The sequence below is a fragment of the Vulpes lagopus genome, chromosome 1, assembly GCF_018345385.1.
Source record: "Vulpes lagopus strain Blue_001 chromosome 1, ASM1834538v1, whole genome shotgun sequence".
NCBI lineage: Eukaryota > Metazoa > Chordata > Mammalia > Carnivora > Canidae > Vulpes > Vulpes lagopus.
This window is the reverse complement of record NC_054824.1, coordinates 124,922,384-124,945,815: the sequence shown is the minus strand read 5'-3', so window position 1 is coordinate 124,945,815 and position 23,432 is coordinate 124,922,384. Positions and strand designations below refer to the sequence as shown.

The following is a 23,432-nucleotide window of genomic DNA, read 5'->3' as shown; positions in this document are numbered from 1 at the left end:
CCCTCTCAAAATGTGATAATTAAATGAGATTTCCTATTGAAGGGCAAACATGGTGTTGTATTATTAAGTGTCACACGAAGGGTATTAGGAAATATACAAGCACCTTAGGGAAGCCATGGAAACATGTGATTCAGTGTAGGGCACTAAATGATTAATCAGCTCAGCTGTGTTGTCTTTTAAATTATTGTCATCCACTTCTGTAAGTGCTCAAAGGGAGTACAATCCAAGTCTGGGACAGTTTATCACCCAGCAGGAGCTGAATAATAACATTTAGCAGAATTTCATTGTTGTTAAATTCCTATCACATCATTTAAATAAAGAGAGGGACAAAAGGAAGCCTTGAAAGAATCAAATGGCACTTATAAAAAATTAACAATAGTGGTACCTGCATTTCACCAGGCTCTGAGCTAGGGAGGTGCTCTGAGGAATGCAATCTCAACAACTGTGCAAAAGGGAGTTCATCCCTATTTCACTATAGAGAGATTGAAACTCAAAAAATTTAGGAATTTGTCCCAAAGCCTAGAGACAAAATATGAATTCTGGTCTACCTGATTGCCATGAAGCAAGAAAGAAATTTGGATTGAGGTGGCCCATAGTTATAATTTAGGAACCATGTCTAAGGTATTTTCATTGATTGGTTAATTGATTGCTTGATTCACTCATTCATTCATTCCACAAACTTACACTAAGTATTTTAGTTTGGAAAGTGGGTAGGGTCCTAAAATGTCAAAATACCCCTCTTGCCAAGGAGGTCAAAGTCTAGGGATTACATTTGATATCAGCGTTAACTCTCTCAGAATCCATATTCTATTAAAGCAGTATGTAGGTGGTGAGGCCCCTCCTACAGAAATTATGTTCCTATCAAAAGACTTCCACCAACTGTGGAGTGGTGAGGTTGTGTCCTCACTCCCAAGCAATAATCACTAAGTGTTTTTTGTGTATTCTACAAATGTTCTAGGTATATTGAAATTCATAGATAATATATTTAAAAATAATAGACAAAATATTCTGCATTTTCTTAAATGTAATTGGGCAAAGAAATAGAGATTTTAATGGAGATATTAGGTATGTTGTTTTACCTTCCTTGCATTATCCATCATCCATTTGCTCAACTACTATTGCTTTCTGTAATGCTCATGTACTATGGGTGAGCAGTGGCTCTGCCAAAGGTTCTGAAAAAAGGCTGGTGCATTTTAGGCTCCTTAAAAGACCTTCTGTACTTGGACAGGTATTACTTGATTACAAAATTCCATCCTTGGAACTGTTTTAATCCTCCTAACTCTGTGCTCTGGGCAACCTCACTCAATCCAATCAATAGAAGTTGACATAGAGAGGAAACTATTTGTCATTTGGAATCTAGTTTCTGCTCTCAAGAAATGCACATTTTCCAAGTATATATACAGAATTTGCATGCAACTTAGAATTTCATCAGTGTCTCAGAAGGGCAAAAATGAATTATCGATGAACAGAAGCATTTGGAAAAAGAAAAATATCAGTTTCAGACGGTTAGAAACTTGGACACTTCTGGGGTCAGAGGAAACTGAATTCTATCACTTCATTAATCTACTTATAAACAATAATATCGTTTGGAAGTGAGAGGGGATGGAAGGCACCCGCCCTGGTCATAGATTTTTCCAACAAGAAGTAAGTGCCAATTATCAGCAGGTGCTAAGGTTTGGTGATTTGTAAGGGCTGTTGGCCATCATCATTCTCCCAGTCCAGCTTACTGGGCGACATAGCTGTAGACCTATAGGTAGTGTCTTCTGATGGGCAGTACTGTCTTCATACATATTGTGATCTAGTGTCACTTCCAAAGGACTTGCTTTGTAAAGCACATTTCCCAGAGAGGGGAAGTGCTGCATTGAACTATACTCATTACAATCAGCCTTTTTTTTTTTTTTAAGGTAGCAAACTTTGCAATAATACTATTTAGGGCTGGGGATGTCATCTTATTCTGCATCTATAAGCATAATATTTCTGCTTATTCTGCATCCAAGAGCAGAGGGAAACAACTGACCCATTCAGCAAGCAAACATAATGTAGAGGTAACTTTCCTTGTTAGACTTTAAAATGACTTAAGATGGGCAGCCCAGGTGGCTCAGTGATTTAGTGCTGCCTTCAGCCCAGGGCATGATCCTGGAGTCCTGGGATCGAGTCCCACATCAGGCTCCCTGCATGGAGCCTGCTTCTCCCTCTGCCTGTGTCTCTGCCTCTCTCTCTCTCTCTCTCATTAATAAATAAATAAAATTCTTAAAAAAATAAAATGACTCAAGATGTTAAAAAATGTAAAATAACTTTGAGATCTGGAATGACCTTTTGCTTACTGAGGGTAGGTGCTCATGGAACACTCAGAGATCCAAGGGGCCAGTGATCCTTGAATATAGAAAGTTTAATTGCAGGTCTGTGTGGCTTTGATGGGGTAGAGGGAAATGACCTATAACTTTTTTCAGACTCTTGGAGAGCCCATGGCTCCAGCAAGGCTCATACACCTCTTGTTTATCTAGTCCAACTTCCTAGAACACTTGTGACTTAACCAGGACCTTGTCTGTCACCCACAGCCAAATTTGAAGTGGTTTATTGAAGTCCATGTTAGTGCATTTTCTACTGCACCATTTTCCCTGGCTTCAACTAATCTTGGAAAATATGCCTTTTTCTTATACAAACTTTTTGCTCTGTCTTTTGATAGGAAAGCTGAGAAAATGATTAGGTTTATGGAAGAAATCTTTTTTTCAAATAAAATGAAACAAAATTTCATAGTGATTTTCTCTGAATGGCCTTTTACGTTGCCCAAATAAATAGTAATTACTTGAGATTAGAAATTCTATTCTTTTGATCTGCCTCCCCATCCTATACTTTACCTCTCGTTTTGTTGGTGTTAACCTGTGCTTATTAGTTAGGGCTAGAGCGAAGCATAGGGCATATCAAGGACTCCTAAGAAATCAAGAAGGCCTTGACATACATATTTTATGCCTATTCATACTTAGCCCTGTGGAGTCCCCATTTATTTTCTTATGTATTTTTGTATTATTCATCTTTCAGAAAGTAGTAGCCAAGTTTAGTAGAACACTGACTAACTTATTTCCTCCTCAGTGACCCAGGCTTTAGCAAAATGAGATGAAAGAGTTCTGAATTTATTTGAAAGAAAAATTGAAGTCTGTTCAAGAGAGAAGTCTTCTAAATTTCTTTATGTGTTGAAGTGGAAGAAAGAAAAGCATCTCATAGGATGTCTATGGTTATCTCAAACCTCTCAGAGAAGGTATTTGAAATACCACCATAATTACATATTTCTGAAGCATACTGTGCATGTATTATGATCATTTTAATGGAGAAGAATTACCTGAATAGATTGAACTATCGTGCAGTGGGAACCTAGCAGGTATTTACACCATCAATAGTAATCTGAAGGAAATGTGGAAACTTGGCAAGATGAGCAAGCAGTTGGTACTGTCAAGTAATTATGGAACACTTGAAAGCCCACAGGTAAGTACCTCTTCAGAGCTGGCAGGCATCAAAGGATCATTAATTATTCTCTTCACTGTTGTTTTTCTTCGACAAGTCATCTCAAATCTCATGGGGGAAACAGGGAGACAGGCTGGATACAGTGTTCTCAGTCAGCCAAGGAGTAAGAACAAAAGGGAAAGAATTTGGGCAGTCTTCAATACATCAGGGAACTATGTGGTTATCTCCGATTCCAAAGTGCTTGGAAGGACTGAGGTTAAAATAGAACAGCAATTGTCTTGAGGGCGATGACAGCAACCAGAATCATCAGGGCCTCCTCTACTTGGCTCAGGAAAGAGGCGCCAGGTCTATTCATATATCTGAGAGAGGTATGTTTCTTGAGAGAAATTTCTCCAGGGAACCAAGCAAAGTTACAAAAAGAGAGTATGCACCTGCTATAGACATGTTTGTGAGAAGAACTTTGCACTATAGTTTCAACTTTAATTCGCCCAAGGATTTCACTTTTGATATAGTGAATATGGGTATAGAATGAAGATGGATATGAATCTGGATCAACATCTATTTCTTCTTTTCTTTCTCCTCTCCCCTCCTTTTCCTTTTCCTTTTCCTTTTCCTTTTTTCCTTTTCCTTTTCCCTTTTCCTTTCTTCTTTCTCCTTTCCTTCCCTTCCCTTCCCTTTCCTTCCCTTTCTTTTTCTTTTTTCATGATTTGCTTATTATTGAACAAATGCTATATTGAAGATACTGAAGACAAAGTGCCCATCCCTGAGGAGTTTACAAAATTAGCAACTTGGAGGTGAAGGTGAGTATTTGGGGAAACAAAATCCCTAGAATAGGCTGACTGTTGTTTTCAGGTATAGCATGGTTGAAGTTTTCACGTATAGCATGGTTGAAATGGGGCGCTATAGCAATGAATACATGGTATTACTTGGTATCTCACCACAGCTGCTGGAGCTTTGATGGAATTGCGTGTAGATTAAGGGTAGGATATTGAGCAAGGTGTACTTCATCCAGTTCCAAAGTTTGCAGGTACTCTTTTGTTGTCTGAAGAAAGAGATATGATTGTCAATATAGCTTCAACTTTTATCACTTCATGATTACAAGAAAGGTTGACAAAGTTGGAAAGGTTTTATGTATTTTTTTCGACCTTTCACCTATAAAAATATCAGTATACTTACAGTTTACAACCTGGCATTCAATCAGACTAAAGAAACATGACCTATGGCAGTCTTATGTCTGTATTTTCTGTGTTTATTCATTTTTTTCATAGTTTATAAAGAATTAGTGATCTTCTAAATTATCTAGATATTTTGTGTATGATCCTTTCTTCTATGGAAGTGAGTTTGGGGGACACTAATTTTATAAGAAAGAGTTGAAGAATATGACAAAATAATGAAGATATATTGGAGCTAGAGTTAAGGTCTATCCTTAACCTTGAGTTAAAGTCCAAAACAAAGAAAGAGTAGTTGTTTATAGATCTGACCAAAGTCAGGACACCAGATACAGAGAGCATTCATGGGCTTCCAGGGAGAAACCATCCATGTAGGCTAGTTAATAGCCAGTAAAGGGTTGAGCTCAAACCTAGAGTCTAGACAGAAAGAATGTAGACAGTGAACATATTAATACTGTGGCAGTTAGGCTACCAGTTCTGGGGATGAAAGAGATATTAATATTGACAACAGGATTTGTGCATTAAATTATTCTAAATGAACTTCTGTGATTAAACTGAATATCTCCCTATTTGTCTATTTGTATTTACTTTGTATTCTTTAGGAATGTTTAAAACCACTGGAAATAGGAGAAATAAGAAAAAAAGAAATAATAATAGATATAATGAAAGAAAAATATTTCTAAATAAAAGAGACCTAAAATATACATGCAGAAATGCTCATATTATAGCTGGAAAGAATGGAAAAAGAGAATCATGCTTCATTCAACACACACTATGATTTTTCCTTTTCAGTTATGAGGAAAATCAAATCTTGTAGTAAAAACATCTAGAAAAGTTCCTACAAGGGAACAAAAACCAGATCAGTTATATATTTCCCTGCAGTTTGAGATATCAAGGGAAAGTAGAACTCTAGAGCCACAGGGCTAGGAGAGAAGGATTGTGCCACAAGAAATCAATACCCAGAAGTTTTACGGATAGAGACAAAAGGCGGACATTCTTTCAGGAAATTTTCCAGGAAAATTACTCTAAAACACACTGTAGCCAAACGATAGAAGGTCAAAGTAAAAATTCAGAGTCCTAGAAGGAATAATTTTGAAATGACACTTAAATCAGTTAGAAGTAAAATTAGGTTGAATACCAAAAGTAGTCCTTGTAAATGCTAAAAATTCCAGATTATAATAATAAAAGAAATAAGAGACTATTATAAGGGAATATAAATATTTCCTAAATACCTAGGTTTATATTGGCAGTATCAAAAGAATGTTTCATACTTGACTTGAGAACAACTACAACAAGAAATGCATACTTCTAAGGAACTTAAAGTGTCCCACAGAAGTTCTAAAAACCAAGAGTATCCTCATTTCAAAATCCGTAGATAATAATGCAAATCTCTAAAAACAAACAGAAACTACAGTCCATGTAACAAAAGATAAAATATAAAGAAAACATGAAGGAATAATAAAACTTTAATCAAGAAACAAAATTTCAGAGTTAAGATTAGGCATATCAGGCATTATAAGAATAAATAGCTTAAAATTCCATAATAAAAGACAAAGAATTAATACAATAAGAAAATAAACTCTAACCATAGTTTCTTACAAGAGATAGAAATAATCCTAAATAACGCAAATCATTAACAATATGAAAATAGACAGAGATTTATTAGTAAATATGAAAAGAGAAAACTAGCTTGTTGATTAATTGGTTTCAGTCTGGATAAAAATAATTACCTTCAAGAAGGGAACCGAGAATCTTTCCCGAATAAGGACAGCCTAATTCTTAGGTGTAAATATATTTGAAGCATTAGGAGCCTGTTTCCTTTGTAAGAAGCTTGAGATACTATTTATTGTCTGACTATACTTGTAAATAAAGATCTACTCTGTTGAGTGGTATGTTCACTCAAGGGATCCTAGTACTGCTGTGAGCTACTAAAAAATGTCAGTTTGTTCTCATTCTGGAGATTTGTATACTTGAAGCATATGCATTTTCATATTCTTACAAATACATAAGGATTTGCAGGCATATCTACAAATACATATCCTCAATTCACTGGACTAATGTAAAAAAAAAAAAACATTCATAGTGAATTTCCCAACTTTATCTGTTGATTCACATTCATTTCCCAGAAAACCTACCATCCCTAATCTAAATAGTCTAAAGGAACTTTGATAGTTTCCCAAGCAATTTCACTGTAGAGATACAAATAACATAATTTTTTTTCTTCCTTCTGCCTATTTTTGCTCTTTAATAGGAATAAATGATTAAAACCAAAGCTATTATTAACACAGATACTGAAAACTCAGAGACAAGAAGAAGCATTAATTATCTTTCTAAAAGGGGTTTATGGGTTAGATAAAACATCCAGGAATAGTTCGATTTTTAATTGGAATTATTGCTATCATTTTAGAACTGCAGGAGTCACAGTGTTGCTGAATCAGTGAATTTTAATTCTAAATTAACCAAGTGGGTGAGATGGACAGGTGCAGCTGACCATTAATTTCATCCTGAGGGAGAGTAAAGGACAGGGAGGCAGAGGGAGGAAAAAAAAGAGTAAACAATAAAGAATTGCAGGACTTTTAGACTCTAGAACAAAAAACTCCCTGCCCCACTTAATTTTCCAGACCAATAGAGGGTGTGCTAGGACTTTTGAAAGTAAATTCTTATGTCTTTTAAGAAATGTCTTCTCATGAGGATGAAATACTCTGTTTTATAAATGAAACTCTGTGACTGGTTTTGAGTAGTCTGTTTTAAATGTATGCAGGTGTATTACCTACATTTTGACAGTCAAAAAAATGTGACTGAACCGGATCACTGATCCATTATTTTGTTATGTTCACCAGCTATGAAAGAAGGAAGGTTCAAGCATTTAATCCATCAGCCCCTGCCTCCATCCAATAACACATCTTAACACCTGGAATGCATCCTTTCGTACTTTCCTCCATGTACAGGGTTTCCATTGTTGTTGTTCATTTTCTTTATAAAAAAAAAAAAGGTATATTGCACACTTTTCTGTATTTTTTTTTTTTTGCTTAAAAAATACTTCCTGGAAATTTCTCAAAGATGAACTACTATACCTTAACTTCATTCTTTTTAATAGCTGTATATTATTCCCTACAGATAAGCCAGCATTATTTAACAATTCTCTTTTGAATAGCTTCATATTCTTTAGGATTTTCTTTCCAGGAGATTCATTATCAAGAATGAGACTGCTGGTCAGAAAGTATGCCAATTATTAATTTTAAGAAATGCTGCTAGATTGATTTCCAGAAAGTGCAAGCACTTCATATTCCCACTACATTATTTTCTCACATTCTCACTTACATGTTCTCAGTCTTTTAAGTTTTGCCACTCGGATGGCTATAAAAAGATATCTAATCCTTTTAGTTTGTATTTTCCAATTTGTGACTGAGCTTCTCTATATTTTTGGCCATCAAGACTGCTTGTTTGTGAATTGTTTACAATATTCCATTGGTTTATTTCCTTGTCAACATGAGATGTAATGCTTCTGTAAATTTAAATATTAGTCCTATGACTATTTGCTTTACCAATTTTTTTCAAAATACATCATTTATTGACTTGGCTTTTGATATTTTGCTCTGTATCTATGTTGTCTTTTATAATTTTCTGGATTTTACAACTAAGTAAGAATCTCTTCATACTTTCTTGTACAAATTTTATTATTTTATGTTTTGCATTAACACATTTATCTGGAAATTACATCTATGTGACTTCCAGTTTTATTTTCTTTTAGGTAGATGGCCAATTGTGCCATTACTAAATAATTCTTTTTTACATAATTGAAATACCACCTATTTTCTTATATTAAACTTAATAAATATATGATATATGAATAATAGTATATACTTCTGGATTTTTCCAGATCAACTTTCTTATATATTTCTAATTTCACTGGACTATGATCAGACATAGAGACCTATGAAATATCAACTTTTGAGCAATTGTTATGATTTTCTCTCTGACCAGAGTATGGATTGTTCTGTAAATGTTCCATGAACAACCAAAAACTATACATTTTCTGTTAGATGTAAAGTTCTATGTTCCCTGATTATATTAATGAATTCTTCTAGGTCCTTATTTTTTTATTTATATTACATATCTAATTCAGTGTACAATATTTTATATATAACATTTGACTAAATCAAAAATTTTTATTTATGACATTTGACTAATTATAACATTTAACCTTGCATTATACTACACTGCAATTGCATAAAGTCTACCTTGCATTTCTGATAGTACTCACTTTATATATTTAGGTGTGATGATACATGGTATGCATGCACTAAGGTCTGTGATATTTCCTTCATATATGACTTTGTATCCTTACAGTGTTCCTCTTTATCCTATATTATGCCTTTAATCTAAAGCATCACCTGGTGTGGTATTAACCATGCCTGCTCTGTTTTCTCTTTCCGTTTGTATTTGCTTGCCATGTTTTAATCCATTTTTATACTCAACCTTCCTTTATTACTTCATTTTAAGTAGTTCCAGGTAAATAGCATATAGCTGTGCTTTGATTCTGACCTACCTGGAGGACCTGTCCTTTCAGAAGTGAATTCAGTCAGTTCACATTTAATGTAATGGCCAAGATTCTTGCTGTAATATTCTTCTATTTACTTTCCTATTTGCCCTTAATTTTCCCTCTTTTTAACTTTCTTTGTTCTTGTCACTTTGATTACATTTCAGTTTATTTCATTTTTCCTCTCGTAAATTAGGAAGTTCTTTATTACATTCCTGTTTCATTAATAATTGTCTTTCTTTTCTTTCAGTCAATGACAAATTTTTCTACTAGTATTTGAAAACTCTTTCACTCACTGGGATCTTCTATCTGCCACTATTCCCACCTATAACTCCTTAATTTTTATGAAATAGCTTAAGACTTTTAATTTTAAAACTATCAAGTTTATTGATGGAATTATTTATTATTTAATTTCTCTATGTCCTTATTTTTCATTCACTACCATGTACTATAATATCTTCCTTGTAGTAGGTCCCTTGTGCTCTAGGGGGCCTCATCATCAATCATTAAGACACATTTTAAATCCTCTAACGCATCTTTATTTTTTAAAAAATTTTATTTATTTATTCATGATAGACACACAGAAAGAGAGGCAGAGACATAGGCAGAGGGAGAAGCAGGCTCCCTGGACCCCAGATCACAACCTGAGCCAAAGGCAGACACCTAACCACTGAGCCACCCCGGTGCCCCTCCAATGCATCTTTAATCTGATGTTTAATATTAACTGCAGTCTTTCACAATCTCACCTCTCTCCCTTTGCATGCCATTCTGTTTTTCTTGTTTTGCTTTTCATCAGTTTGTTTTTTCATTTTGTGATTCATGAATTCAATTGAGACTGCCAAAAAATATCTAATGTTTTATTATCTGTAATACTTTTCATAGTTTTTCTGAGCATTTCAGAGACAAGGTGATTTAACTTTCCTTGTTCAGTGACATTTCCCCCTCAAGCCTTATTAATGTTTTTCTTTTCTTTTCTTTTTCTTTCATTTCATTTTCTAATCAGGAGCCATCTCTCCAGAATCACCATTTGTTGACAGACTGAATGTCTGTATTTTCCTTGTCTACTTGAATCTCTGTCCAATTCTCTTCTTAAACCTACAGCTGAGAAGATAATCCATGGCAACATCATTTCTGTGATCCAGATAGCCTTTATCTTCTGTGGCCCTGCTAAGTCAAAAATAACATCTTCCCCTTCCTCATCAGTACGTCTCTGATATTTGGGATCACTAAATGTAGGAAAAAGTGGGTTGACCATTCAGCAATGTCAACAGAAATCACCTAGAGTTCTTTATGTTCAGAATGTATAATGCTGTAATTGACTTCCTACTTCTTACCTTGGTGGTTTTCCAAAAGTCGTACTTTCTGACAAGATTCAGTAAGAGAAGTTCCATTGGTAATGGCAAGGGGAAGGGCTGTGGGATGGTGGCTTCCACGTATTCTGAAAGGCAGCAGACTGTGGGGAGGGCCAGGATGCCTTCCTTACACATCCTCAGGCAGTGATAGCATGAGTGGCCACTCAGTACAGCCTGAAGCGAGCCTCAATTTATATGTAATATGACAAGGCAATGATATGTTTTTAGCAGTAATTTTTATTTGTATTTTTTAAAACTCTTTCTCTTTACAAAAGCATTACTAACAAGTTAGGGAAGGCTACCTGGTGAATTATGAGCCATAGACCATTCACCCTCCTAATTAGGCTCTGAAAACTTCTACTCTTTTGTACTTTTAAAACTATGAATTTCTTCTTGCACACTTAATATTTTCCTCTATTTTCTCTTGCTAAATAGAGAACTTTTACAAATCTTGTTTTTTTAAATGTTTATTTCATTTGTATGATAATTTACAGTTTATGTAGTTTATATTCATAAGTTATTTGGCTAATGAAATGAAATGGACAGAGAACAATCTAAAAAATTTAGACATTATAATTATATTTATATTATGATTTTGTGATCCATAAATTAATGTGGCTTATCTTAAATGCAAACTTTTCTATCTCACTAGTATGGCTATTTTATTCTCACATATTTTGTATTTCACACTAAGAAACCAAAGTAGTCAGTATTTCCACACAATGATACTTTTCAAGGAGGCTAGAGTTCCATGGGATTTCTTATACATTGTTGGTGGGAATGTAATTTGGGCATTACTTTCTGAAGTTGAACACTCATTTTACCATGTCTCAGCAAATTCCATGTTAGGAGAAATCTCCATTGAAGAGAGAATTCTGCATTTTGCAAAGGAAACGTGCAAAAATATCCTCAGTACCATTTCTTTTTTTTTTAAGATTTTATTTATTTATTCATGAGAGACACAGAGAGAGAAGCAGAGACATAGGTAGATGGAGAAGCAGGCTCCATACAAGGAGCCCAATATGGGACTTGATCCTGGGATACCGGGATCACACCCTGAAATGAAGACAGATGCTCAACCTCTGAGCCACCCAGGCATCCCCTCAGTACCATTTCTAATAGTAAAAATGGAAAACAACTCAGATGTCCATTAATGAAAGAATGGATAAATAAACTGCATATTCACACAACAGAATATTATCAACAATATCAAAGTGAATGGATTATAGTAACAAGCAACAACATAGAAAATCATAGCAATATAATATAGTAAAAAATTAGTCCTAAAAGATTATATGTATCACGCTATCCTTTTAGTAACCTCAAAAAGAACTAAAATAAACTAACAAATGCAGACACAACAAATGATTTTTAAAGGAAAACCAGGAAATTATGAACACAGAGTTTTGGATGATGACTATCTTGCATAGTAGAGCCAAGAAAGATGTGCTGATGGAGGAACCATGTAATTAGGTATTAGTTATGCTCAGTATGGCAGCTTTTGTTTTGAGGTGGTTAATTAATAGGTGCTTGTTATATTATTCAAAAAACATGAATTGGGTAACTAATAAAAGCAAGGCATGTATGGATCAATGATGTCAGCGTCACAGCACAGAGATATAATTCATCTAATACTGTATATCTGAGGTTGAATGGGGAAAAATTGTTTAAATGAATGGTTTATAGTTAAAGCCTAAAAGATAAGTTGCTAATTGTGCTCTGCTGTGATTATTATATAGTACCATGTTTTTAGTCAAAACAGAAAACTCTCAGGGTGTATGGTCAGAGACTGGGACAAGAACCTCTTGTTTAGAAATGATACTTCTGTCAGATGCAGAAATATTTTACTTTAAATAGCTGTGTTGAGATCTAATACAGAAATCATTTGCTTCATTATTTGTTTGCTTGAGTTCAGGAAGAGTTCATTTCAATTTGATTTTTCTTTCTCTCTCTAGATAAAGAAGGTATTCTTGAGGCTCATAAAATATTGTTGAAAACTATAAATTCCGAATCTTTCAAGCCAGAGTTTGCTTGCTAGTTTCCTTTTTCTTTTTTCCTCTTTCTTCTTTTCTGTACAACTGTGGTAGGAACAATATTTTTCATGCAGTGTCATCTTTTACGCTTTAGTTAATTGCCCAAGTTTGTAGGAAATTATTTTGACAACAGTGGCCACTCACGTTATATTTCAGCCTTAACCAACTACCAGCCTCTGAATTCCCTCCTGGTACTTGGAGATTACAATACCTTTTTAGCAACTGGGTATTTTTGTTCACCTTTTTATTCAGTACTCAACACAGGGTGAATTCCTTGTGTGTTTATAGCAGAGTATAAATAAGGAGGCATTTCAATCAGAAGGCTTTTGTATTTCAATAGGCATGTTATATTCATTTATGTTGAGGAGTGGCACTCACACCACCAGGAGGACTTATTCTTTGTTGATAGTCATTTTGTTGGATTGAAAGCATTTCTATGTTATATTTTTAAATTATCCATATTCTTCATGTTTGTTTTCCTTGAAAATTTGATTCCCAAGGAAAGAGTGCCTCTTGGCAGTTATTTTATATGCTAACTATGTTCATCCCATTGGAAACTAGATTGTTTGTATTACAAAAAGAAGACATACATATGGTATTCAAGATCTTTCTTTGAATATGTTAATAGGGCTTTACTGATTATTAAAATACTGGAATTTTCCTAAACTGGTTGTTAAATATCCATTTGCCTGAGACTCTCAAATACCCCTCCATTGCTCCAGACTCTCTCCTAAGACCTGCCACCAAATGATCAATGTATGGCAAATAGGAGTTAGTCTACTTCTATAATAATGTCTTCTATTACAATCACTATTAAAGGAATTGTGTCATATCTATTGTTAAATAATTTTTACTATCCCCCCAAATACTAATAATGGCTTAAATCTTCATAGGAAAACGGAGGCTCAAATTTTCTAGAAGCAAGAGCTAGTTAGTAAGTTTTCTTTAGGTTGATAATTACAATCTTGGCAATGGATGTAAATCCCTAAGGCTTATAAAATGCATTTTAGGGATCCCTGGGTGGCGCAGCTGTTTGGCGCCTGCCTTTGGCCCAGGGCGTGATCCTGGAGACCCGGGATCGAATCCCACGTCGGGTTCCCGGTGCATGGAGCCTGCTTCTCTCTCAGCCTGTGTCTCTGCCTCTCACTCTCTCTCTCTGTGTGACTATCATAAATAAATAAAAATTTAAAAAATAAAAAATAAAAAAATAAAATGCATTTTAGTAAATGTATTATAAGTAATACCTACTCCATCTTCTACTTTATTAAGCAGATTAACACATTTACTTGTATGAATTGCCCAAGAAGTAGACATTGAGACAAGGGCTCAAGATCAAGTCTTTTATTTGGAAAGTACAAGAAACACCAGCAAGGAAACAGGAAAAGTGAAACAGAGAGGGAAGCAGCCCATGAGGTATCCATGTTAACATAGTGTGAGACATGCTTAATCCCACAGGAAATCTCTGAGAATTGTTGAGATGTGTGCTTCAAAATTACCCCACTCAAGGGCCAAGGAAGTTGAGGTATTTATATTCTCACACCATTGGTCACTGGTTGAGGACTGCTCCTCAGAATGTTAATTCCTTGGTACTGCTGATCCGTGAGCCTCAGAACAGAGCAACCTATTGGAAAAGCCATCAGGCATGGAGAACCCAAATACTGGTGTGTAGAAATCCTTCTTTCTGAAGGGATAAGGACTGATGGATCTGGGCTGGGCACTGGCAGCAGCTGCTATAACTCCTTCATTATCATCAGAGTTAGGTTCCATGTTTTGCAGCTCTTGAATTGCTCTTTTAATCTCTCCTCGTGGAAGATCCATTTTGCTATGTTAAAGAACTATTTATTTTAGCCTTTTAGGGAGAGATGGAATTAAAAAGCTTCTTTTAGAAAAGGTCATGTTCCCTAAAATAAAAAGGCTTAGTAAATTTGAAATCTTTGAGGATTTAACTTGCCTTCCAATTTCAAGATTACCTCCTATGTTCATGCAAGGCTGTATTTATTTCCATCTGTGCAGCCATCAGTGTGTTCAGTGGGTAATGGTCTACCTTTATTCTTCCAAATATTTAAAGAATAGTGGGGTAGGGTTTTGTACTCCACACGTAGATGTTGCTATGCAGAATGGAAATTAAAATGATAGTTCAGGCAACTTAACTGTTCAGTGCCATCATAAGAAGCCGCTCTGTTTTAGCTGAAGATAACATACTTTAAAAAAAATAAAATGTGGAGTGCCTGGGTAGCACAGTCAGTGAAGTGTCAGACTCTTGGTTTTGGTTCAAGTCATGATCCTGAGGTCCTGAGGTGGAGCCCCACATGGGGCCCCACTGGGTTCCACATCAGTGCAGAGTCTGCTCTTGACTAACTTTCTCTTACTCTGCTCCTACCCTGCATGTGTTCTCTCTCTCTAAAATAAATAAATCTTTTAAAAATAAAATAAAATAAACCAAAATGTGCTTAATAATATACCCAAAGTTTTACAATCTCTTCAGGAAATCTGGATGATTCAAAAACATATATAGAAAAAAAATAAAAATCACCTATTTTTCTCTCCAGCAATAGCCACTACCATCAGTTGTCATATTTATTTACATTATTTTTATGCCCATTTTTACATCATTAAAGTAATACATATAAGCACATTTCTCATTCTAAAGTAAAATGCAAAAAAAAAAATAAATAAATTCCCTAGATTAGTAGTTCTTAAATTTTAGTGTGCCTCAGAATCACCTACAGGCTTTGATAAAACACAGATTACTGGGCTTTATTATCTCTGAGCCTTTTAGTTGGGTAGGTCTAGGAGGGAATCTGAATATTTTCAAATTACAGGATCTAGCAAATTCCCATGTGATGTTGATGCTGTTGCTCTGAGGACAAATAGAACCTAGGTTTTTAAACTTTTTACACATTGGAGTGAGAGTAATTTTCTCTTTAATTAGAGCATGGATATATGTGTTTATTTTGTAAAAGTTCATCCAGGATATGAATTTATTTTAAAGATTTTATTTATTTGAGAGAGAGAGAGAAAAAACACAGAGGGAGAAGGGGAGGGAGAAGCAGGTTCCCCACTGAGCTGAGAGCCTGACATGGGGCTTGATCCCAGGACCCTGAGGATCATGCCCCAACCTGAAGGCAGACACTCAATCAACTAAGCCCCACCTAGGTGCCCCAAGCTCTATGAATTTTTATATGAATTTTATACATTAATAAAATTTTAAAGAAAATTTCAAAAACATGCTTATAATGACTTAGTAATATTATCTCTATGCACATAATATAGTTTACTCAACATGACCTTAATTTCATGTTTCTAATGAGTAGTAGGGTATTCTATTATTAAAACCCTAATATTAATGTATTAAGATTTTAGAAAATTTCAAATTGTTTTATAGCAATGCAAGTACAAGTTAAAAATGGATATAAATATTTTAGGACCATTGGTACATATTGCCATAATGCCTTCCCAAAATTATAATAATTCATACTTCAAACAGCAGTTATACAATTTCTTGTTTTATTTGCTGAATGGGTGATTGTGTTCTTTGGCTAAAAATAGTGTGACATGTTTCTCTATTGTTTAGGTAGATTTTTAATATTCAAAGCATAAGTAAATTGAGTGAACGACCTATATGGTTTTCTTGTGCCATGCTTTCAGAACTATGGGCAATAGTATTCTTTGAGAGCTCTAAATTCTTTGAAAACATCTACATAGCTTTGTCCAGGGTAAAAGGCTAGAGATTAACTATCTTGTTTTATAATTTAAATATTAATATTTAATATTTTAAAAGCTAATACTGTAATTTGAATAAGCCCAGTAATTTTTATGTTCTCCAGAGTACTCCTTCAACTATTATACTCTGGTCAGAAAAAAGTGAGAGGTTCTCATTAATTTACTTCCTCGTTGAAAAGTAAAAGCTGTGACAATCAGGATTGCCATTTAAAAGGCAGTAGTGTAGAGGAAAAGGATTATCATAGCTCCACTAAATATATTTAAAAATATGGTCCTTAAGTTCAGCTCTCATTGAATTACAAATTTTTAAAACATTCTTAATTGAAAAATAGGCATTACAAATAATCAGATTTTGTGTTTATTTCTAAATGAGTAGTCAACACAATGCATTAAACAGAAGTGTTTCAAAATAGCCTTTCATATACATAAATAAGTAAGCAAACATATGATTTTCCTTAGATTCTTGAATCCAAATATTAATATAGACTGAAAGATATTTTCAGTACAAATAATTTTTCTGACTCAGAGAGAATTACAAACAAGGCAATCAAATATTGCTATGTCATTCTTCTTCTTCTTCTTCTTCTTTTTTTTTTTTTTTTTTTTGTATCCAGTAAAAATCCTTACAACTCTGACAAGTAGTCAGCTCTCTCTGAGAGTTAATGGAATAATTTCCAATATTGACCACTATTACCTGTTTCTCGTAATTACAGATTCCGGGTAGCACTGTTACATGTGTTTGGGTAAGAAGGAACACAGTAAATGTAATATGAAGGTGGAACATTTAAGAAACTGACACATAGTGGGTACTCAGTAAATACTTGATATATGACTACATTAAAACTAAAGCTGAATATTCTTTAGCTGGAGCATGTTTCTGGGATAGAAGCACAAAGTTCTGATGATGGATTGCAGTTGCTCATTGTATGCCAACACGTCGCATACCAACGCCTGATATCCTTTCTAAGTGTTTGGGAGATGAATAATAGAGGTAAAATTTGAAGATAAGAGAAAAAAAATACAACATGCTATGTTCCCCAATTACTACCTGCTTCTTGCTTCTTTTTTAGTCTAGATGTTTGCCCTAACTGTTCCACAATCTGAATTTAATTATTAATAAAAATATTGCATAGTAGTGTATATATTTTAGGATTCTGTGTTTTCCTCTCAGTCTTTCTCTTTCCTTTTTATTCTTTTCATATTTATAATTTGTAACTAAAATTTGGCTGGATATATCATATAGCTGCTATAAACATTTGATATAATGATCTACAAAAATGAAAAGATAGTGAAACCTGTGTGAGAAATCTTCCATGGGTCTTCACTCCTTTTGCTCTCCAGTGACTAGCTTTATTAGGAGTTGGAGATGTTTGGTTCAAATTTTGCCATCTTAGAAAGTTTTTAAGAGAGAAAAAAGGCAGTCATTTACAATAGTATATTATGACACACAATATAATAACAAGGTAGCATGAGGTATGCAGCAACAGGATGATGTAGTAAAGAACTACCTTCTCTCTCTCTTTCTCTGTGTGTATATAAATATAAATATATATATTTATATAGACACATATATGTATATTAAGTATACATAGATATATGGATATATCTATATATAGATAGATATGTATATTTATAGATAAATATCTATATATAGATAGATTTGGTAGATATATACCACAGTTCATCTAAAAGCACTGAGCACTTTGCAGCCAATTACTGGTCTTAAATGTCAGCGAGAGGATGTGTTAATTTTTAAGCAAAACCAAAATGACTTTCCTATCTGAGCAGCCAGTGAAATTCTGCATCTAAGGGATTTTCTCTCGCAAATGCCAAACTGGATATATTTGCATATGTTCTTTCTGATTTATGAAGAAGTTAGAAATTGCACATGAATTTAAAACAATTCAAGGAACTGCATTTACAAGCTAGGTGTTTATATCTGTGTATGATTATTTTAATTTTTGCTGTTAGGTGATTTTTAAAAATAATAAAAACTGACTTCTGGTTTTTTTTTCTTGTCTGTTACCTAAATAAGTTACACTTGTTTATTTTATTTTATTTATTTATTCATGACAGACACAGAGAGAGAGAGAGAGAGGCAGAGACAGAGGCAGAGGGAGAAGCAGGCTCCATGCAGGGAGCCTGACGTGGGACTTGATCTCGGGTCTCTCCGGGATCAGGCCTTGGGCTGAAGGTGGCACTAAACTGCTGAGCCACTGGGGCTGCCCAGTAAGTTACACTTATAATGCTATAACTTGATACTCAATTTACAGACTTAATATAAAGTATAATGACTATTCCTAGACCAAAAATGTAAACAGAAATGAAATTTGGTACATCAGGTAAAGACATATTATGTTTAAAAACAAATAAATCAATTCAGTTTTATTATGTCATTTGTAACACTTCAGTTATTCGGAACTTCTCATTAAACCGACTATAGAGAGCAAGTAGTCATACTTTTCCTTTTTTGATTAATTAGTTGGTTAACTAGCAGCTAAAATTCATAAGCAATGGTCTCAACCCCTCTTTGCTATAGGAAACCATTTGTCACTAAGTTAACTCCTTCATATTATATTCAGAGAACCTTAAACTTCTTTTTTCTGAGAACCTTAAACTTCTGATTCATCATGTGCCTTTACGTAATCAGAAAATTCACCACATACTTCATAGAAGCTTCTGAATAAAATTTAGATTCAAAGTGACAACATTCCCATATGAGGACTATATGCCTAGTAATAAGGTTATTCTGGCACTGGCACATCTCAGAGATTATTTGTATGAAATTATAGTAAAGTAAAAATAACAAATAGGTAATAAACACTATGATAATTATGCGGAATTGCTTAATAGCCTATTACTATTACTGCCCAAGTTTTAAACACTGATCTTTTCCTGCCCAGCCACCTAGGACCACCCCATGAAGTGCCACCTAGGATGAATACATAATATCTTTTAAAAATTACATATATATAAATGCCTAATTAAATGGGTAGTTTTGCTGATGAGCAATCAAAGAAAAGAAGAAGAGGAGCAGCCATTAAAAAAAAAGGCTACAATAATTAGGAGAGGGGGTGAAAAAGGTAAAATGAGAAGGCATTTCTTTCATACTGAATGCCTCTGATTTCCCTTGAAAAGGCAGAGGTACATGAAGAGTTTTCCCCACATACACAGTCTTTCACAGTTAGAAAAGAATTTCCTTGAATTTGAAATTTATATTTTGACTGAGTGTATGTGTGACAAAATCCATCCAGAAATTATTTATTGACTATTGTATGTGAAGACACTGTAAAGGAATAAAAAGCGAAGATAATCTACCCAGTAACCCCCTTTAATATTTTCCTGTGATTATCATACCATAGTGGAAACTGCACTATTTCACTTCAGCTTAAAATGAGCTTTTAAACTGACACAGATTGTTTCTATTCATTCTTCTTAATTTCCATTACTAATAGGTTAGTTAGTGAATATATAATGAACTGTTGGATGCAGGAGCATAATAAATCCTCATATAACACACCGGTATATACCAAGCATTGTTGTTTATTTTTGTATTTGAGAGAGAGGGTGGGGGAGAGAGAGAGGTTTTTTTTGTTTGTTTGGTTGGTTGGTTTTTTGTTGTTGTTGTTGTTGTTTGAGAGAGAGTCTTAAGCAGGCTCTACACTCAGCTCAGAACCCCACGCAGGGCTGGCTTTCATGACCCTGAGGTCATGACCTGAGCTGAAATCAAGAGTCGGATGCTTAACCAACTGAACCACCCAGGTGTCCCTATACCAAGTGTTGTAGTGGAGGCTATGAAGATGAAAACAAATAAATGTTGAGACCTTTTATCTAAATGGTATTAATGTATAGTTAGAGGTTTTAAGGACTTAGTGCTAAAACAAAACCAACCAACCAACCAACCAAAGAAACAAAACAAGAAGTAATAGGTCTGAAAGGGAACACATTTTCTAAAGTGTCGCTTTATTGGTATTGAAATATTCGATGACTAACACAGATCTTACCTTCTTTACATCAAGGGATGGTTTATTCAAATCAATAAACCCACACATTTACAGAAATGATTTGCACAGCAACTATGAAAGACAGCTCCTTAAACGCCATCTATTGTAGTGATTGCAACTGGTCCATTAAGAACCTCCGGGTGTGCACATCAGTCACTTCCAAAGTGTTGCTGTTAAAAAGGAGTCACGAGCTAATGCCTCCTGAGATGGAGTGTGCTTGACCTTGTCTGAGCTCAGGCATTCGCTCAGAGGGAAACATGCTGCATTTAGGTAACTACAGGTGAGGTCTATGTTATGATCAGAAAACCTGTTTACAAAAGAGGCCATTTTTCTGAGGCCAGATATTTTTATGTGCTTATTTTCGAATAAGGTGGGGAATCTGTTACTTTTTCTCTTCTGTGGTTTAGCTGACATCTCTAGTGAAGCACTGAGAACTTTATGGATTTTCACAACGATAACATTTTGTGTTTCCTATGTCAGGATTTCAAAGCATTTTATTAAGAACGTGAGTGCCCTCACTGGCTGAAAATGAAGAGTAGGTTGGTCATAAATCGGGGATGGGAGTGGCGGGAGGGGATTCTGCTCACTGGTTTACACTGCTCTCATTCAGTTTTATGGCCCCCTGTGCCTGACATATGGCAGCATAATGGTGTCAGGGACTCTACTCTCATTGTCCTCTTCCTCGAGACAGTGTGGCCTCCTTACAGTGTTTACGAAGTAGGATGAATCTCTGGGGAGGCAAGTTCTTTGTTTAGTTATGGAGCCAGGGGGATTGTCCTTCCTCTTTATCGTTATCTTTAGATACATTGTTGAAAGGGCTGAACACCTTCATGACTGGGCATTCTTTCTTTCACGAACACACATGTCACCAGGCAGAGCCTGTTGGCAGGCATTGGACATTCCGGGACCGGCATCTCTTCTCTCTACACGAAGTCTCTTACAGATGACATGACATCAGATTTTCTGCCTTATGTTAGAACTTTGAAGGCTGGAGGTGTGAAATCTGGCTTCCCCTGAGGCTCTCATGTGAGTCTGAGTGTTGGTTTCACAAGCCATCTATGAAAAGAGTGTATGAACAGACTGTACAGATGCTGCGTCTAGTTCATTGTGCCAAAGAAATTGAGGGTACTTCTGCCACCAGGTTTTCTATTTTAAGACAGCTTATATGTTTCTGCTAGTTTAATTTTTTTTACAAGATATTTTGTTGTTGTTGTCGTCGATAAATGACTTAAACCTGTGGTCAGTAAAATGAAACATGGTTCACGTGTTCTTTTCTAGCCAGACATCTCAGATTTGCGAAAGGAGTGAAATCCTCCAGCGAAGTCCTGTTTTCACATGGTAAAACACCATTTGAATTTTGAAAATAAATAGGATTAATATCTTCATCTTTAAAGGATCTTTATTCAAATGCAAGTGACTCATTTCTCTTCTCTCTTCTCCCCCAGCTCCCTTTCTGAGGGATCACCTGCTTGTGAGCCACTGACTCCTTGGCCATACTGCTTGAGATGCCTGTGCGCCACAGTGAGACTAATATCAGGGTGCATCTCTGGACCCCACACCTATCATTCTAGGACCCAAGCCTCATTTGTTTCCCCTTCTCCTTTTGGGCATTTTTGGTGTCATAAGATCCCTGATGAGCTAGCCCTCAACTTGTATGTAATGCTCAACATTTTCCTCCCTTCCTGAGATTTCTCTGCCACACATGTGGGATGGTCCTACCTACTGCTCTGGCCCTGGGTCCCTTTTTTTGCCTCAGTTGGTTCCAACTGTCACCCCAAATAGAAGGCTCTGGTCATGATCTGATAGAGGTAGGCAGTCAGGCCATTCTAACCCAACATCTTATTTTAGTGAATGGCTCTTTAGATTTTTATTTTTTATTTTTATTTTGTTAGTAGTACTTTATCATCCCAGAGTTCAGACATTAGTCCAGGATAAAACAGGAAGTTCTCATAAGAATCACTCTTTCTGGGGCACCTGGGTGGCTCAGTGGTTGAGCATCTGCCTTTGTGATCCTGGGGTCCTGGGATCAAGTTCCGCATCGGGGTCCCTGTTGCGAGCCTGCTTCTCCCTCTGCCTGTGTCTCTATCTCTCTCTCTGTGTCTTTCATGAATGGGCAAATAAAACCTTAAAAAAAAAATCACTATTTACTTTGGATACAAGCCCACACTGCCCTAGACCAAACTTATTCCTTTGGGCTGAGCTCTTTCCCAGGAGAGACCTGGCCTTTCAAAAATATCTTGAACATGCCAGAGTAGAGTAAACATAGGTTCCTTGTCAGTGGCATCCCTGATCCCTTAGCATTACTCCTTCATTGATGGGTTAAAGATAGTAAATACATTAAATTTTGAAAAATCTTTATCAATAATAATAATGGTTATTACTATTGATAAATTCTTAAGCTTTTATTTTTCAGTCTCCTGAATGCTGATCCAGTACTCATGGTTCAAAATATGCATCTTGTGGTATTATTTGTAAACATGCTACTTCTTTACTCAAATGGCCAAGCTGCATGAATACCTTGTCATTGCAAGGTAGGGAGGTAATAGGTCATGAGAAAAAATACTTTTGCAAAAAGTTTGGACACTGCATGTCTAAATTCTTTGGAACTCTGACACAATGGGAAAAAGTTCTATATTGCATATATGACATTTGCTAAAAGATTAAATCTTAAAAGTCCTCATCACAAGAAAAAAGAGTTTTGTTACTATGTATCATGACAGATGTTAGCTACACTTACTGTGGGGATGATTTTGCAATTATAAAAATATCAAATGTTGTATACCTGAAACTGGCATGTTATATGTCAATTACACCTCAATGCAATTTTTTAAAAAGTTCTGGACATTTAGGGATTCAGATAGAATTAAAGAAAATTCAATTAAAGCTTAGAGTAATATCAGCTATATATTAACTTGAAAGGAATAATAAATAGGTTACTAATGCAGAAGAGACCTATACTAGGTGACCTTATTTGTCTATTTATACAACAATGTTTTAAAATATAAAAAGAATAATGTAAAAAATATAGACATTCATATATAACATATGGTATAGGATGTGTTTTTGTATGTATATACAATATATAAAACATAAATATATAATACAATTATAATAATATAGTATATAATATAATAATTTGGTACATAATATAT

General features: G+C 35.0%; 1 long non-coding RNA gene across 1 annotated transcript; it reads left to right on the top strand.

The window, feature by feature from the left end:
- The first annotated feature begins 3,858 nt into the window (after positions 1-3,858).
- On the top strand, positions 3,859-23,226 carry LOC121497048. The gene is made up of 3 exons (XR_005989391.1): positions 3,859-4,259; positions 21,559-21,618; positions 21,726-23,226. It is a non-coding gene; the product is annotated as an uncharacterized LOC121497048 (long non-coding RNA).
- Positions 23,227-23,432: the final 206 nt, after the last annotated feature.